The following is a 16,550-nucleotide window of genomic DNA, read 5'->3' on the forward strand; positions in this document are numbered from 1 at the left end:
CTTGCTAACCAGTTCTCCCACGGGGAACATTGTCGAACGCCTTAGTGAAGTCCATATTGATCACATCTACCACTCTGCCCTCATCAATCCTCTTCGTTACTTCTTCAAAAAACTCAATCAAGTTTGTGAGACATGATTTCCCATGCATGAAGCCATGTTGACTATCCATAATCAGTCTTTGCCTTTTCAAATACATGTACATTCTATCCTTCAGAATTCCTCCAACAACTTGCCCACGTCAGGCTCACTGGTCTATAGTTCCCTGGCTTGTCCTGCCACCCTTCTTAAACTGTGGCACCATGTTAGCCAATCTCCCATCTTCCGGCGCCTCACCTGTGACTATCAATGACGCAAATATCTCAGAAAGAGGCCCAGCAATCACTTCCCTAGCTTCCCACAGAGTCCTAGGGTGCACCTGATCAGGTCCTGGGGATTTATCCGCTTTTGTGCATTTCAAGACATTCAGCACTTCCTCCTCTGTAATATGGACATTTTTCTAGATGTCATCATCTATTTCCCTACATTCTATATCTTCCATGTCCTTTTCCACAGTAAATACCAATGCAAAATACTTGTTCAGTATCTCCCCCATCTCTTGTGGCTCCACACAAAGGCTGCCTTGCTGATCTTTGAAGGGCCCTATTCTGTTCCTAGTCACCCTTTTGTCCTTAATGTATTTATAAAATCCCTTTGGATTCTCCTTAACTCTATTTGCCAAAGCTATGTCATGTCCCCTTTTTGCCCTCCTGATTTCTCTCTTAAGTGTACTCTTACTGCCTTTATAGCCTTCTAAGGATTCACTCAATCTATCCTGTCTATACCTGACATCTGCTTCCTTCTTTTTCTTAATCAAACCCTCAATTTCTTTAGTCATCCAGCATTCCCTACCCCTGCCAGCCTTTTCTTTCACCCTAACAGGAATGTACTCTCTGTGGACTCTCGTCATCTCATTTCTGAAGGCTTCCAATTTTCTCGCCATCCCTTTACCTGCGAACATCTGACCCCAATCAGCTTTTGAAAGTTCTTGCCTAATACCATCAAAGTTGCCCTTTCTCCCATTTAGACTTCAAGTTTTAGATCTGGACTATACTTTTCTATCATTGTTTTAAAACTAATTGAATTATGGTTGCTGGCCCCAAATATGTGGAAATAAACTGGGAAGTATTAACCTAATTATGCATGATGTAGAATTAGGAGATGCTACAATTAAGCAATATCCTGAGAAGATTAACCTTCCAAAGTGGGCACAGGTTCAAAAGGAGATTGAACGCATGCTCCAAGACAACATAATTGAAGTGAGTTACAATGACTGGAGCTCACGCATAGAAATGGTGCCAAAATCAGATAGTACCCAATGGTTATGTGTGGACTATCGCAAAGTCAATGCAGTTGCAATAACTGATGCATATCCAATTCCGCATTTAGAAGACTGTGTTCAAAAGATAGGACAAGCAACTTATATTTCTCATTTGGACGTGCTCAGAGGATACTGGCAGGTACTTTGTCCGAAAGAGTGAAGACAATTTTAGCTTTTGTAATGCCAAATGGATTATATCAATTTAAAGTCATGCCATTTGGTGTGAAAAATGTGCCAGGCATATTTCAGAGACTAACCAATAAGGTAATTTCCAGATTACTCAATTGTGTCATGTATATAGATGATCTGGTGATTTTTAGTCACACATGGAAGGAATATTTGCAACATTTACTCGAATTTTCAATTTCCTTTAGGAGACAGACCTGGCTAAAAGTGAATTTACCAAAGCCCAAGTCACCTTCCTGGGCCATGTTACTGGACACAGACAAAGGCCCCACAGGATGTAAAAACAAACGTAATTGGAGGGTTTCCCAAAAAGAGCAGTACTACGATTCCTGAGATTGAGTGGATTTTATCAAAAGTTTGTAGCAAAATTTGCAGTGTGGCTGCTCCACTCATTGAATTGCAAAAGAAAGGCAAGAAATTTCTGTGAACAGCAGACTGCCAGAAGGCATTTGACAGCCCAGAGGTTGTGTTAACTACTGACCCAGTGTTAACCGGACCTAATTATGCAAAGCCAATCAAGGTGACTATTGAAGCAAGTGATGTGGGTGTCGGTGCAGTTCTCTTGCAGGAAGACAACAAGAAGATCAAAAGACCTATCAGGCATTTCTCCAGGAAATTAAACATTCATCAACAGAAATAATTGACAAATGAGAAGGAGACTTTGAGATTGGTGTTGGCATTACAACATTTCAATGTTTGTGTTACAGTAACATATCTGCGACATTATATGCACTGATCATAACCCATTGAAATTTGTGGAGAAATTTAAGGACAAAATTCAAGACTGTTTAGATGGCACTTGTGGTTACAGCCACTCAATTTGAAAATTGTGCATGTGGCAAGATGAGAAAGTGTGATTGCCGATGCATTGTGGAGACTTGAATGAGAAACAGTGTTGTTAGGGGCCAGGAGTAAGACTGAAACAGAATGAGTAGTGTTTTTTGCATCATTATTTTCAACCTACTATATAGAACAACCTCAGTTATCTGAACATTAGCTATCCAAATTTTGAATTATCCACACAAGATTTCAATGTTCCGTTGCTTGGAAACTGTGACGATGTCAAAACCTTAGACCTAAGGGCGTAAAAATCTCCTGCTCCATCTTACATTGTATCACTTGAAGTATGATAATCTATTTGAAAAAAAATCCTCTGTTGTAACAGAATAGATACGTATTAAATAAAAGCTTAAATAAGAGAACATACCAAGTGGAATGTGCTAGATCCAAGGCCATGGCATACCTGTAGCAAGAGGAATGTGCAATACCACCAACCACGGGGGAACGGCAACCTGGTCTCACACCCACTCTTTGCGGCCATCAGATCAGTCATCCAAACATTCAATTATCCGAACTAAATACTCCCTGTCCGTTTCGTTCGGATAATCGAGTTTGTCCTGTGTAGGTGTTTTGTAAGGGGTTTTAAAATGATTGGATGTTGATGATTCCTTTTTTTAAGCAGGAGAGGTCTGATGATGCTGCTCCTTTAACAAGGCTATGCTGCCCTTGGCTTTTTTTTTCAGGGTTGTAAAAGCAGCAATTCCGAAAGACGAGGCTTGGGTGGGTTTTAAGGCCAATTTGGTTAAAGCAAACAGATACTGCCTCAGGCAAAAGGTTTTCAAGTTTAAAAAACACTTGTACAATGAAAGGGGAGTGGCCAGTTATCCCAGCTCAGCCTTTCTCTAGATTGGTTTGGTTTTAGCAATCTGGCTGTTCACTGAAAACAGTCATTTCTGAGGCTGCCGGTCCAAGAAACAGTTCCATGGAAGAAGGTGTTCCATGCTGAATCTCTCTTTCGCCTGTAAGACCCTGTATTTGATTTTACCTTTCATGCCAAGGGTTGTTAATGGTGATTGATGCAAGTATTTGGAACAGCAACATTAAGTTGGGATAATCTGTTGGGATTTTGGATAGGTTAAGCTATTCTATATGCTGTTCTCCTTTGTTTGCGTTTCATTTGTTAATAGTGTCATAGAGATGTACAGCATGGAAACAGACCCTTCGGTCCAACCTGTCCATGCCAACAAGATATCACAACCCAATCTAGTCCCACCTGCCAGCACCCGGCCCATGTCCCTCCAAACCCTTCCTATTCATGTACTGATACAAATGCATCTTAAATGTTGTAATTGTGCCAGCCTCCACCACTTCCTCTGGCAGCTCATTCCATACACGTACCACCCTCTGTGTGAAAATATTGCCTCGTAGGTCTCTTTTATTTCTTTCCCCCCTCACCCTAAACATATGCCCTCTAGTTCTGGACTCCCACACCGCAGGGAAAAAGACTTTGCCTATTTACCCTATCCATGCCCATCATAATTTTGTAAACCTCTATAAGGTCACTGTTCAGCCCCTGACACTCCAGGGAAAACAGCTCAAATCCTCCAACCCTGGCAACATCCTTGTAAATCTTTTCTGAACCCTTTCAAGTTTCACAACATCTTTCTAATAGGAAGGAGACCAGAATTGCACACAATATTCCAACTGTGGCCTAACCAATGTCCTGTAAAGCCGCAACATGACCTCCCAACTCCTGTACTCAATACTCTGACCAATAAAGGAAAGCATACCTACCCTATCTACCTGCGACTCCACTTTCAAGGAGCTATGAACCTGCACTCCAAGGTCTCTTTGTTCAGGACCTTACCATTAAGTGTATAAGTCCTGCTAAGATTTGCTTTCCCAAAATGCAGCACCTTGCATTCATTTAAATTAAACTCCATCTGCCACTTCTCAGCCCATTGGCTCATCTGTTCAAGGTTCTATTGTAATCTGAGGAAACCCTCTTCGCTGTCCACTACACCCCCAATTTTGATGTCATCTAAAAACTTACTAACTGTACCTTTTATGCTCAAATCCAAATCATTCATGTAAATGACAAAAGGTAGAGGACCCAACACCGATCCTTGTGGCACTCCACTGGTCACAGGCCTCCAGTCTGAAAAACAACCCTCCACCACCACCCTCTGTTTTCGACCTTTAAGCCAGTTCTGTATCCAAATGGCTAGTTCTCCCTGTAGTCCGTGAGAGCTAAGCTTGCTACTCAGTCTCCCAAAGGGGACCTTGTCGAAGGCCTTACTGGAGTCCTTCTAGATTGCATCTACCGCTCTACCCTCTTTGTTACGTCTTCAAAAAACTCAATCAAGTCTATGAGACATGATTTCCTATGCACAAAGCCATGTTGACTGTCCCGAATCAGTTCTTGCCTTTCCAAATACATGTACATTCTGTCCCTCAGGATTCCCTCCAACAACTTGCCCACCACCGAGGTCAGGCTCACTGGACTATAGTTCCCTGGCTTGTCCTTATCACTCTTCTTAAACAGTGGCACCATGTTAGCCAGCTTCCAGTCTTCCGGCACCTCACCTGTGTCTATCAATGATACAAATATCTCAGCAAGAGACCCAGCAATCACTTCCTTAGCTTCCCACAGAGTTCTAGGGTACACCTGATCAGATCCTGGGGATTTATCCACCTTTACCCATATCAAAAAAGCCTCTTCTGTAATATGGACATTTTGCAAGATGTCACCATCTATTTACCAACAGTGTATATCTTCCATACCCTTTTCCACAGTAAATACTGATGCAAAATATTCATTTAGTATCTCCCCCATTTTCTGTGGCTCCACACAAAGGCCACCTTGCTGATCATTCAGGGGCTCTATTCTCTTCCTAGTTACCCTTGTGATCTTAATGTATTTGTAAAAACTCTTTGAACTCTCCTTAATTCTATTTGCCAAAGCTATCTCATGTCCCCTTTTTGCCCTCCTGATTTCCCTCTTAAGTATATTCCTAATTCCTTTATACTCTTCTAAGGATTCACTCGATCTACCTTACATATGCTTCCCTCTTTTTCTTAACCAAACCCTCAATTCCTTTAGTAATCTTGCAAATAAATTCTGTTTTGTTTAAAACTAAGCTGCATCACTCCTGGAATATCCATTGTATACCTGCTTAAAACGACTAGCAAAGTTTGAGTCTGTGCTACTTCCTTGCAATGGTTTGAGGGAGTCCAAAGCAAACAACTTTGCCCAGAGAGAATATGAAACTTAATATCTCTTGAGTGCTTGAAGTGGACAGTATTGATGATTTAAGGGATTATTAGGCAGTCATATGGGAATGAGATAATCCAGGATTTTGATTGGAAAGGTAGGAGATAGCATGAGTATTAAAGAGTTACTATTGATGTGCAAGCATTCATTTTATTACATTGTGATTAGTATGTTGGTGCATGGAAGCATTGCATCATCTAGAAGGTTAAAACATCAAAAAGCTCAGTGTCTTGCAACCACTACATATCCAGATTGATCAATGAGGCAAATTTGAATGTCCTATGACATGAAGATTACATTCTTAGAATGTTGGGGTGGCACGGTGGCTCAGTGGTTAGCAATGTTGCCTCACAGCACCAGGGACTGTCTGTGTGGAGTTTGCACATTCTCGTGTGTTTGCGTGGGTTTCCTCCAGGTGCTCCAGTTTCCTCCCACAGTCCAAAGATGTGCAGGTTGGGTGAATTGGTCATGCTAAATTGCCCATAGAGTTAATTAGGGGGAATGGGTCTGGGTGAGTTACTCTTCGGAGGGTCGGTGTGGACTAGTTGGGCGGAAGGGCCTGTTTCCCACACTGTAGGGAATCTAATCTAGTCACTAGAAGAACAGACGCAACTTTGAAACAAACTCAAAATTGCTGAAGAAACTCAAAAGATCTGGCAGCATCTCTGGAGAGAAAGCAGAGTTAACATTTTGAGTCCAGTCACCCTTTTACAGAACTAATAGCAAGTTGGAAAAAAATTATACTATGTATAAGACATGTGCAGGGTTGGATGGAGTGAGCACATAGCCATGAGAGAGAGAAAGAAAGCTAAGCAGACAAAGGTATGGATGCCAGGGAATAATGAAAGTTGATAATGGGGAAAATAAATAGGTGAAAATGGGTTGACTGTGCTTGAAATCGCCCATGTCATAACTGGGCCTCAGGTGTGGCAGTTGGGGGACTGTCTGTTGGAAGCTGTGGGGAGAAATTCCCAGATGAAATGAGATTAGTGACCAGCATGGACACAATAGCCTGATGTTCGAAGGAGAGGTCATAGACTAAGGGAAGATAGGGGGAGGTGTCTGAAAGCTAGCATTCAGCTTCAGCAATGTAGAGGTCAGTATGCCATAAAACAACAACACCAGTCTTGTCAACAGGCTTGATTATAAAGCGGGGTTAGTTCAGAGAACATAAAGTGCATTCAATTCAGAGGGTACTGTATTAGCTTAGAATGCGTGAGAGGGACAAAGAAATTAAGGCACATGATGTCATGGCAAAAGTTCTCTATGAACAGTTAAATACAGGTAAAAGGCTAGACAGAGATGGCCAGGTGGAGAGAGAGTGTTGGAGGCAGATGAAGGAATCTGTTGGTTCGGTGAGGAACCAACTTGTGCAAAGAAATAGGCACAGCGGCAAAGGGAATAGAGTAATTTCTTAGAACAAGCGTCCTCTCCCTTCAATCTTCAACACTCAATATCAAGCTGAATAATTTTACAGCAGGAACACTTCCCTTCTCAACCCTTACAAAGGTGTTGGTAGGGTTGGAGGATTTGAGCTATAAGGAGAGGCTGAATAGACTGGATGGGCTGGGGCTGTTTTCACTGGAGCGTCAGAGGCTGAGGGGTGACTTTATAGAGGTGTATAAAATCCTGCAGGGCATGAATAGGGTAAATAACAAGGTCTTTTCCAAGGGCTTAGGCCCAAAGTGTCGACTCTCCTGCTCCTTGAATGCTGCCTGACCTGCTGTGCTTTTCCAATGCCACGCTTTTCGACTCTGACTCTCCAGCATCTGCAGTCCTTACTTTCTCTCAAGGTCTTTTCCCTGGGTTGGGGGAGTCTAGAGCTAAGTGAGAGAGGAAAGATTTAAAAGGGGCAACTCCTTCACGCAAACGGTGGTCCGTGTATGGAATGATCTGCCAGAGGAAGTGGTGGAGGCAGATACAATTACAACATTTAATAGGCATCTGGATGGGTACATAGATAGGAAATGTTCGGAGGGATATGGGCCAAGTGCTGGTAAATTTAGGATATCTGGTCAGCATGGATGAGTTCGACTGAAGGGTCTGTTTCCATGCTGTACATTTCTCTGACAGTGTGACTCTATGTCCTTTATCCACCCCCCAACAGTCCAAGTCCTGTCATGACATAGTATGGGGATTTGGGGGGCTGTGAGTTGGAGGCTCTGGGGCTTTATGAGCAGTCCATCCATTTTTACTGACTTATGGTCCCCATTAACAGCTTTCTTTCTCGCTGACATAATGTCATCCATCCCTTTGTCTGCCCAATTGCCATTCTCTCTCTGGTCTCCATCTCTGCAATACAGACCCCTTCCACCACCAAACCCAAGACCCCAACCCCCCACTAACACCTCCCGCATTTGGCCTTCAGCATTTACATCACCTTTTCCTAGCTGCTGTCAGTTTTGCAGAAGGGCCTCTGGACACAAAACATTAACTTTCCTTTCTCTCCACACCTGTTGCAACCCCACTGAGATTCTCCAACAGTTTCTGTTTGAGATCTTCATCATCCACTCTTTGTTTTATGAAACTAAACTGGGTTAATGTGGTCACAGAGGCAATATACCTCCACGTGGTCACAATGCTTTCGGACAGGAAGTTTGATAGATTTAGGTGCTGATAGTTTAAAGAGTTGCTATGAGAACCCCTACTAAAATGTAGCTATTGCAGGGAGCTGGGATCCGCGTTTTTCACTGTTTGTTGCAGTAGTTTGGCTTCACCAACTTCAATAAGACTTAAGATCTCTGCCTTTAATTCTGTGCCTCTGAGCTTATTGTGTGACTTCTGATCTTATCCACTCCAATCCAACACCAGCAGCTTCACGTCATGAGATAAGCGTGGCTGATCAAACCATTTTCAACTCCACTTTTTGCCTTTTCCCCATGATACCATTACTGATTAAAAATCTGTCTGCCTCAGACTTGAGAATATTTGATAATCCAGTGAAGAATTGCATAGACGCATTGTCAGAGAAAAGAAATTTCTCCTTATTGTATGATCCCTTCTTCTGAGATGATGAGGTGAAATGGTAGAATTGCCTCAGCTGGCAATGTTGAATGACTTCTTTCTTTTTTCAAAAAGGATGCAGTTTATGAACTGGATGTCATTTAACTCTCCTCTGGGTTGCTGTTAGTTAAAACATTAGATATAAAACATCAGAAGTACAAATAAGCGAGAAGGGTAGTTGCCCTTTTAGGATAATCAAATGAGACCATAAGTTAAAACTTAGAAACAAGGAGAGGATGGTCACTTTGCTGGGACTTTATTATAGACCCCCAAATAACCAATGGTTACTATGGATTGGATGTGTAGAGAGATTGTAGATACCTATAGGTTGGAGATTTTAATTTCCCCTGTATTGACTGGGGCCATCCAGAGTGTAAAAGGCTGAGACAATTTGGAATCTATCAACTGTGTCCAAGACAATTTCCTAAATCAATATGTAGAGAGGCCTACTCGAGAGAATGTAACACTCTTTGGAAATGAGGTCAGATGAGTTACTGAAGTATCAGTTGGAGAGCACTATGGGTCCAGTGACCATAACTGTCTTAGTTTTAACATAGTTATGAATAAAGATAGGACAGGTTAAGGTGCTAAACTGGAACAGAACCAATTTTGGGGCCATTAAGCAGGATCTAGCAAAGATCAATTGGGTAAGTCTGTTTGAAAGCAAAGGAACAACTGGCAAATGGGAAGCTTTTAAAAGTTTGATATCAAGAGTCAAGGGACAGTGTGTCCCTTTTAGGTTGAAGGGAAAAGCTGGCAGGCTTAGCGATCCCTGGCTGACAAGGAATATTGAGGCTCTGGTCAGGAAAAAGAAGAAGACATACATTGTATTTAAGCTGTTAGGCTCAAGTGAATCCTTAGATGACTGTAAAAAGAGTTGGAGAAAACTCAGGAGCAAAAACAAGTGTATGAGATAAATCTGGCAGATAAGATTAAAGAGGTTTGTATAGTTATATTAAGAGTGAAAAGGTGCCTAGGGAGAGAACAGGTCCCCTTAAAAATCAGCATGGCCATCTATGTGTGGAGCCACAGGAGATGGTGGAGATTTTTAATTAATATTTCTCTTCAGTGTTTACTGAGGTGAGAATCATAGATGCTCGGGAAATAAGGGAAACAAGTGGGGATGTTTTGGACTGCATACATATTACCAGAGAGGAACTTAAAGCGTTAACGAGTTTTGAGAAGATTTGTGGCTCAGGTTGGGGTTTGGATGTAGGTTTCCTTGCTAAGCTGCAAAGTTTGTTTTCAGATGTTTGATTTCAGTGCTTCATCCAGATGCTCAATGATGAGGTTACCTAGTATAGTGACAAAACATCTGAAAACGAACCTCCCAGCTCAGAGAGCAAACCTACATTCAGAGCCTTAAAGCATATTAAGGTAGATAAGTCCCCTGGGGCTAATCCAGTCCATCTTCGGATGTTATGGCAAGCTAGGAAAGAAATTGCTGAGGCCATGGCAGAGATCTTTGCTTCACCTCTGGCCACTGGTGAAGTTCCGGAAGACTGGAGGGTGGCTAATGTTCCATTTTTAAAGAAAGACAGCAAAGAAAAGTCAGGAAACTATAGGCTAGTGAGACTGTCATCAGTGGGAGACAAGTTGTTAGAGAGGATACTGAGGGATAGAATCAATCAACATTTGGATAGTCAAGGTTTGATTAGGGATAGCATGGATTTCTGCATAGCAAGTTATGCCTGACAAATTTTTTAGAGTTTTTTTATAGAATTAACCAAGAAGATAGCTGAGGGTATGACATCGGATGTTGTCTACATGGACTTTGGCAAGGTCACACATGCCAGGCTCATCGTGAAGGTTAGGTTGCATGAGATCTAAGGAAAGCTAGCTATTTGGATTCAAAATTGGCTTGATGTTAGGAAGCAGAAGGTGATGATTGAAGGTTGTTTCTTGGATTGGAGGCCTGTGACTAGTGGCATGCCTTTGCTATTTGTTATTTACATAACTGATCTGGATGTGAATGTACAAGGCATGATTTTGTACAGATGGTACAAAATTAAGATTATCGTTGATAGGAGGAATGTTATCAAAAACTACAGAAGGATCTTGATCAGATGGGAATGTGGGCTGAGGTTTGACAAATACAGTTCAAAAGGATAAGTATGAGGTGTTGCACTTGAGAAAGTCAAACCAATGTAGGACTTAAACAGTAAACGGTAAAGTCCTGAGGAGTGTCATGGAACAGAAGCATCTAGGAGTACAAAGACATAGTTCCTTGAAAGCAATATCAAAGGTAGACAGGGTGGTGGAAAAGACATTTAGCACTCTGCCCTTCATCAGTTGAGGCATTGAGCTCAGGATGTTACATTACAGTTGCATAAATCGTTGGTGATGCTGCACTTTTTTGGCCACCCTGTTATAGGAAAGACATAATTAAATTGGAAAGAGTGCAAAGAAGGTTTATGAGAATATTGCCAGGACTAGTAGACCTGAGTTATAGGGAGAGGTTGGCCAGGATAGGACTTTATTCCTTGCAACATAGGAGAATGAGGGGTAACCTTATTGAGGTGTATAAACTCACTACACACTTTACATTCAACAATCAGATATACGAACAAATCAACGGAACACCCATGGGATCACCAATCTCGGGACTCATAGCAGAGGCAGTTATGCAAAGGTTAGAACAAACAGCCCTACCACAAATTCAACCCAAACTCTGGGTCAGATATGTCGATGACACGTTTGTAATCATCAAAAACAAGGAAATAGAAAAAACACACCGGATCATCAACGCCACACTCACAGGAATCCAATTCACGAAAGAAGAAGAAAAGGATAGCCAACTCCCATTCCTAGACGTGATAGTACAGAGAACACCGAACGGAGAATTCACCACAAGGGTACACAGGAAAACAACACACACAGACCAAGTCCTAAACTATGAAAGTAACCACCCCAACACACACAAACGAAGCTGCATCAGGACACTATTCAAAAGAGCTACAACACACTGCAGTACACCAGAACTGCGAAAAGAGGAAGAGGAACACCTATACAAGGTATTCGCCAAAAATGGATACCTGCGCAACTTTATCAACAGATGCCTAAGAGATAGACCACGGAACGAGGACATGCCACAACCAAAAGGACTAGCCACACTACCATACATGAGGAGCATTTCAGAACTGACAGCCAGACTACTGCGACCCTTAGGACTCATAATGGCACACAAACCAACAGCCACGCTCAGACAACAACTTACTAGAACAAAGGAGCCAATACCCAACATGAGCAAAACTAATGCAGTTTACAAAATACCATGCAAGGACTGCACAAAACACTATATAGGACAAACAGGAAGACAGCTAACAATCCGCATACATGAACATCAACTAGCCACGAAACGACACGACCAGCTATCCCTAGTAGCCACACACTCAGACAACAAGCAACATGAATTTGACTGGGAAAACACTACTGTCATAGGGCAAGCCAGACAGAGAACAGCCAGGGAATTCCTAGAGGCATGGCATTCATCCACAAACTCCATCAACAAACACATCGACCTGGACCCAATATACCAACCACTACAGTGGACAGCTGAAACTGACACCCGGAAGTGGCAAGGACAGACCACTATAAATACTGGAAGAAACATCAAAGAAGCGCTTTGCAGGAGGCTGCAGAGCACTGATGATGTCTCCTAGCCAGGGGATGAAACGTTTGCAACAAAAACTTCCAGCTCGGCGAACAGAACCACAAAAACGAGCACCCGAGCTACAAATCTTCGCACAAACCTTGAGGTGTATAAAATTATGAGAGGCATAGATAGGGTAAATGCATATAGTCTTTCTCCCAGGGATGGGGATTTGAAAACTAGAGAGCATAGATTCAAGGTGAGAGGGGAAAGATTGAAGAAGGACCTAAGGGGCAACTTCTTTACGCAGAATGTGGTGTATAGATGGGATGGACTGCCAGAAAAAGTGGTTGAGACAGGTATGCTAGCAACATTTAAAAAACATTTTGATCGGTACATGGATGGGAAAGGTTTAGAGGGATATCGACCAAATGTAGGCAATTGGAACTAGCTGAGTGGGCACCATGATGAGCATGGACCAGTTTGGGCCAAAAAGCCTGTTTCCATGCTGTATGACTTGATGACTCTAGTAATAATACACTGTTGTCTTTCTGACCAGAGATGGCCTTGATTTGACTTTAGAAACACACGATCTGTTTGATATGTTCTTCAAAATGAACTGGAGACTGAGAAGAGAAGATAAAAGATTATGTGGTACTTCAGCTTTTGATTAATTTGAGTCTTTTACATCTCATCGACTGCTAAGGGAATCAAATGTTAATCTATCATTTTTTTCCCTGATTGGCCACACAGTTAGCAGATATACTTTATGGAGTCGAGGAGCCAGTGTTAGCCTGGGGTGGACAAAGTTAAAAATCACACAACACCAGGTTATAGTCCAATAGGTTTATTTGGAAGCACAGCTTTGGGAGCACAGCTACCTGATGAAGGCGCAGCGCTCGGAAAGCTATGCTTCCAACTAAATCTGTTTTACTATAACCTGGTGCTGTATACTTCATGAAATAGAAGCATGTTGGTGCTGGACTGGTAGCTTTATGGGTGTGTATCTGAGGAAGTATACTTCCCCTCCCCCCAACCTTGAATTAATGTGCCAAATGTTAAGAATTCCTGGAATGCTGGATTGCTCTGCTGTGATAAAGCTCTGCTTTGTTCTGCTAATAACTGGACGCGGTGAGAATATGCGGGTTGCCCGGAAGTTGAAGTCGCGCAAAGTCAATGGCAATGAAGCTGATTGCTTTAGAACTCCATATCGGCTTCACCTGCTGACTAGGAAATGACCGTCTTACTTCAGTACTCAAGCAAGACCGTGCGGGAGATGTAGACGTTTTCTCGCTAAAGTCTGGGAGTTTAATTTTCTCGGGGCTGGAGCTGCTGTTCAATCTTCTTTTTGATTTGGGGACTCAGAAGTTTATTCGTCAAATATCGGGCTTTTACAACAGCTTGTGTTACAAAGTGCCAACGAAAAAAAAGCATCGTCTCCTGAGGCTAGGGGCATTTTGTTTTAGAGAACAGTTTGAGATTTAAGAAGCACAAAGGAAAATCTCCCCCCCCCCCCCCCCCCGTTAACTTTTGAATTCAATAAGGTCACCTAAAGTATTTTTTTAAACAAAAGACCAAAAGATTTATTTCACGAACGTTATCTACAAGGTGAAGTTATCAATGCATCGAAGCTGTGTCATTTGAATCCGATGTGATTATGTACGAAAAGTGACTGATAAGCGAGCTGTCCCTGGTCTGGACTTGTTCTTCCGTTGGACTGTCTGTGGTCAGCTCGAACCCACGGCCTGGACAAGGTCTGTTTGATAAATTGGTTGAGCACTTTGGGGATTTCCCACAACTCCATTTCGTCTGCTCGGAGAAGCTAGGAAATCGACTTCTGAGTGAAGATAAGGCACTCTTTGCTGGATTTTATTTTTGGAGGTGTAAGATATCAGTTGGGTGTTTGTATGCAATTGTTGGCTTCATTCGAAGTGGTAAGTGAATGTTCTTTCCACCTTTGACTGCTGACTTACCCATTCCGGCTAAATAAGGCATCGATGTGAGTTCTTTTTACCCCCCCATCGTGCACCCTGGTGAGTCACGCGTTGGGTGACCTTGCTCAATCTGCTGCGAATTAATTTGTTTGATAAACCCAGTCTTTCGCAGTCTCTATCCAATCGATAACTTAAATTTTTAATTTCTTTTATTAAATTATCGGTTTTGCTCTCGCTAGCGGATTTTGAGATGGTACTGTCCGATAGGATTCCCGAAACAGCGTGTGCTACTGTAAACATCCTCGACTGAAAGTTGTGAGGTACTACGTTTGAGCTTTCAGTCAGATGTTTGCAGCTGCCCACCGCTAAGTACTACGATGGCGTGGATTGAGGATTGGCTATCTGACAGAAGACAGAGAGTTGGGAATGGCAGCTAGTGACAAGTGGGGTTCTGCAGGGTTCAATGTTGGAGTTGCAGCTGTTCACGGTATATATTAATGACTTGGCTGAAGGGACTGGGGCATTCTGGTGAAGTTTGTGATGATAGAAAGTTATAAGGACAGGCAGGTAGTTCTGAAGGGGGGTGGTGGGGGGGTCAGAGGATGGTTGCAGTAAGATTTGGATAGTTGAGGAGAGTGGTCCAAAAAAATGGCTGATGAAATTCAATGTGAGCAAATGTGAGGTCCTGCACTTCTGAAAAAAGAATACAGGGACAGACTATTTTCTAAAGGGTGAGAAAATTCCTAAAGCCAAAGTACAAAGGGATCTGGGAGTGCTAGTCCAGGATTCTCTAAAGGTGACTTGCAGGTTGAGTCCATGGTTAAGAAAGCAAATGCAATGTCATTTATCTCGAGGGTTGGTATGTACAAGTAGTGATGTGCTACTGAGACTTTATAAAGCTCTGGTTAGGCCCCAATTGGAATACTGTGTCCAGTTTTGGGCCCCACACCTCAGGAAGGACATACTGGCATTGGAGATTCACATGATGATCCCTGGAACGGTAGGCCTAACATATATGATGAACAGCTGAGGATCCTGATATTGTATTCATTAGAGTTTAGAGGGTTGAGGGGAGATCTGATAGAAACTTACAAGATAATACATGGCTTAGAAAGCGTGGACACTGGGAATTTGTTTCCATCAGGCGGGCGTTCTAGGATCCGTGGGCATAGCCTTAGAATTAGAGCGGGTCAATTTAGAACAGAAATGCTGAGATATCTTTTCAGCCAGAGAATGGTGGGCCTGTGGAATTCACTGGGATGTTAAATGTCTTCAAGGCATTGAAGAAGTCTTAATCTTGCAAGGAATTAAGGGATACGGGGAGAGTGCGGGTAAGTAGTGTTAAAATGCCCATCAGCCATGATTGAATGACGAAGTGGACTCGCTGGGCCTTACTTCCACTACTACGCCTTATGGCCTTATGAAAGGAAAATCCACCTTTGTCCTGGTCGCAAGCTGATGAATGCTCAAAGGTTGGCTAAGTGACCTCGCGAATGTTGGTTGGTTTCTTAGAAACAGAAACAACAGCAACAAGCAATACATTTATGTAGCACCATTAACTGAGCAGACCTTCTCCACTGACTGGATACTTGCACCAAATGTCCAAAGCTTTGTCAAAGCTGGCTGAGAGGTCCGACAAAGGATCATAGAAGAATTCCTGAGGTTAGAGATGAGGCGGCTGGTGGGAAGGTAAATATTGGTAATCATCTTGAATCATGAAAGGTTGTCAGGGCTGGGGCAAGTTACAGAAATGGTGAGAAACCAGGCAAGTCAAGCTGCTGGAGAACTGCCTCGAGGTTCACTTCTTTTGGCTGGGTTTTTGAAAAACACTGGGCAACCAGTAATCCATTTCTGTTTTGACTTGCTCATCTAAAGTGAACTACTGGACAATGGACTCAAGTATCCAGGAAATTTGCCTCCTGAAGTTCTTCACTTTCATGGTGTTGAGTGTTGATTTGTCTCAGATGGTCTCAAATTGTATATTGCATGCTTAAATTTATTGATTGATTCACTGAGTAAAAAAAGTTGGCAAGTCATGTTGCAGCTGTATACAACTTTAAATTTGCCACATTTGGAGTGTTGTGTGCAATTGTAGGTACCACACTACAGGAGGATATGAAGACTTTTGTTAGGGTGCAAAAGAATTTTACCAGGATGTTTCCTGAATTGAAAAGCAGTCGTTTTTGATAGAGCATTGGAGGCTCAAGAGTGACTTGGTAGAAGAGTATATATAATTAAGAGAGGCATGGAGAGTGGATAATTGTAGCTTTTTTTTCCCAGGGCAGAAATGGGTACTAGGGGACATAGGTTTAAGCTGAGAGGGAAAAAAGATCATGTGAAAGGAAAATTTTTTTTTTTTACAGTGAGGGTAGGTGCCTGGAATGCACTGCTAATGGAGGTGGTAGAATCACAGATGATATCAAA

The 16,550-nt window shown here is 42.4% G+C and overlaps 1 long non-coding RNA gene across 3 annotated transcripts in view; it reads left to right on the forward strand.

Annotated features, from left to right (window-relative positions):
- Positions 1-13,337: 13,337 nt before the first annotated feature.
- LOC132833515 (uncharacterized) overlaps positions 13,338-16,550 on the forward strand; it is an 87,920-nt gene continuing 84,707 nt past the window's right edge. For all 3 annotated transcript variants that reach the window (XR_009647094.1, XR_009647092.1, XR_009647093.1), the window contains exon 1: positions 13,338-14,126. This is a non-coding gene — a long non-coding RNA (uncharacterized LOC132833515). The remainder of the gene's footprint in view (positions 14,127-16,550) is intronic.

This window comes from Hemiscyllium ocellatum, chromosome 3 (genome assembly GCF_020745735.1).
Source record: "Hemiscyllium ocellatum isolate sHemOce1 chromosome 3, sHemOce1.pat.X.cur, whole genome shotgun sequence".
NCBI lineage: Eukaryota > Metazoa > Chordata > Chondrichthyes > Orectolobiformes > Hemiscylliidae > Hemiscyllium > Hemiscyllium ocellatum.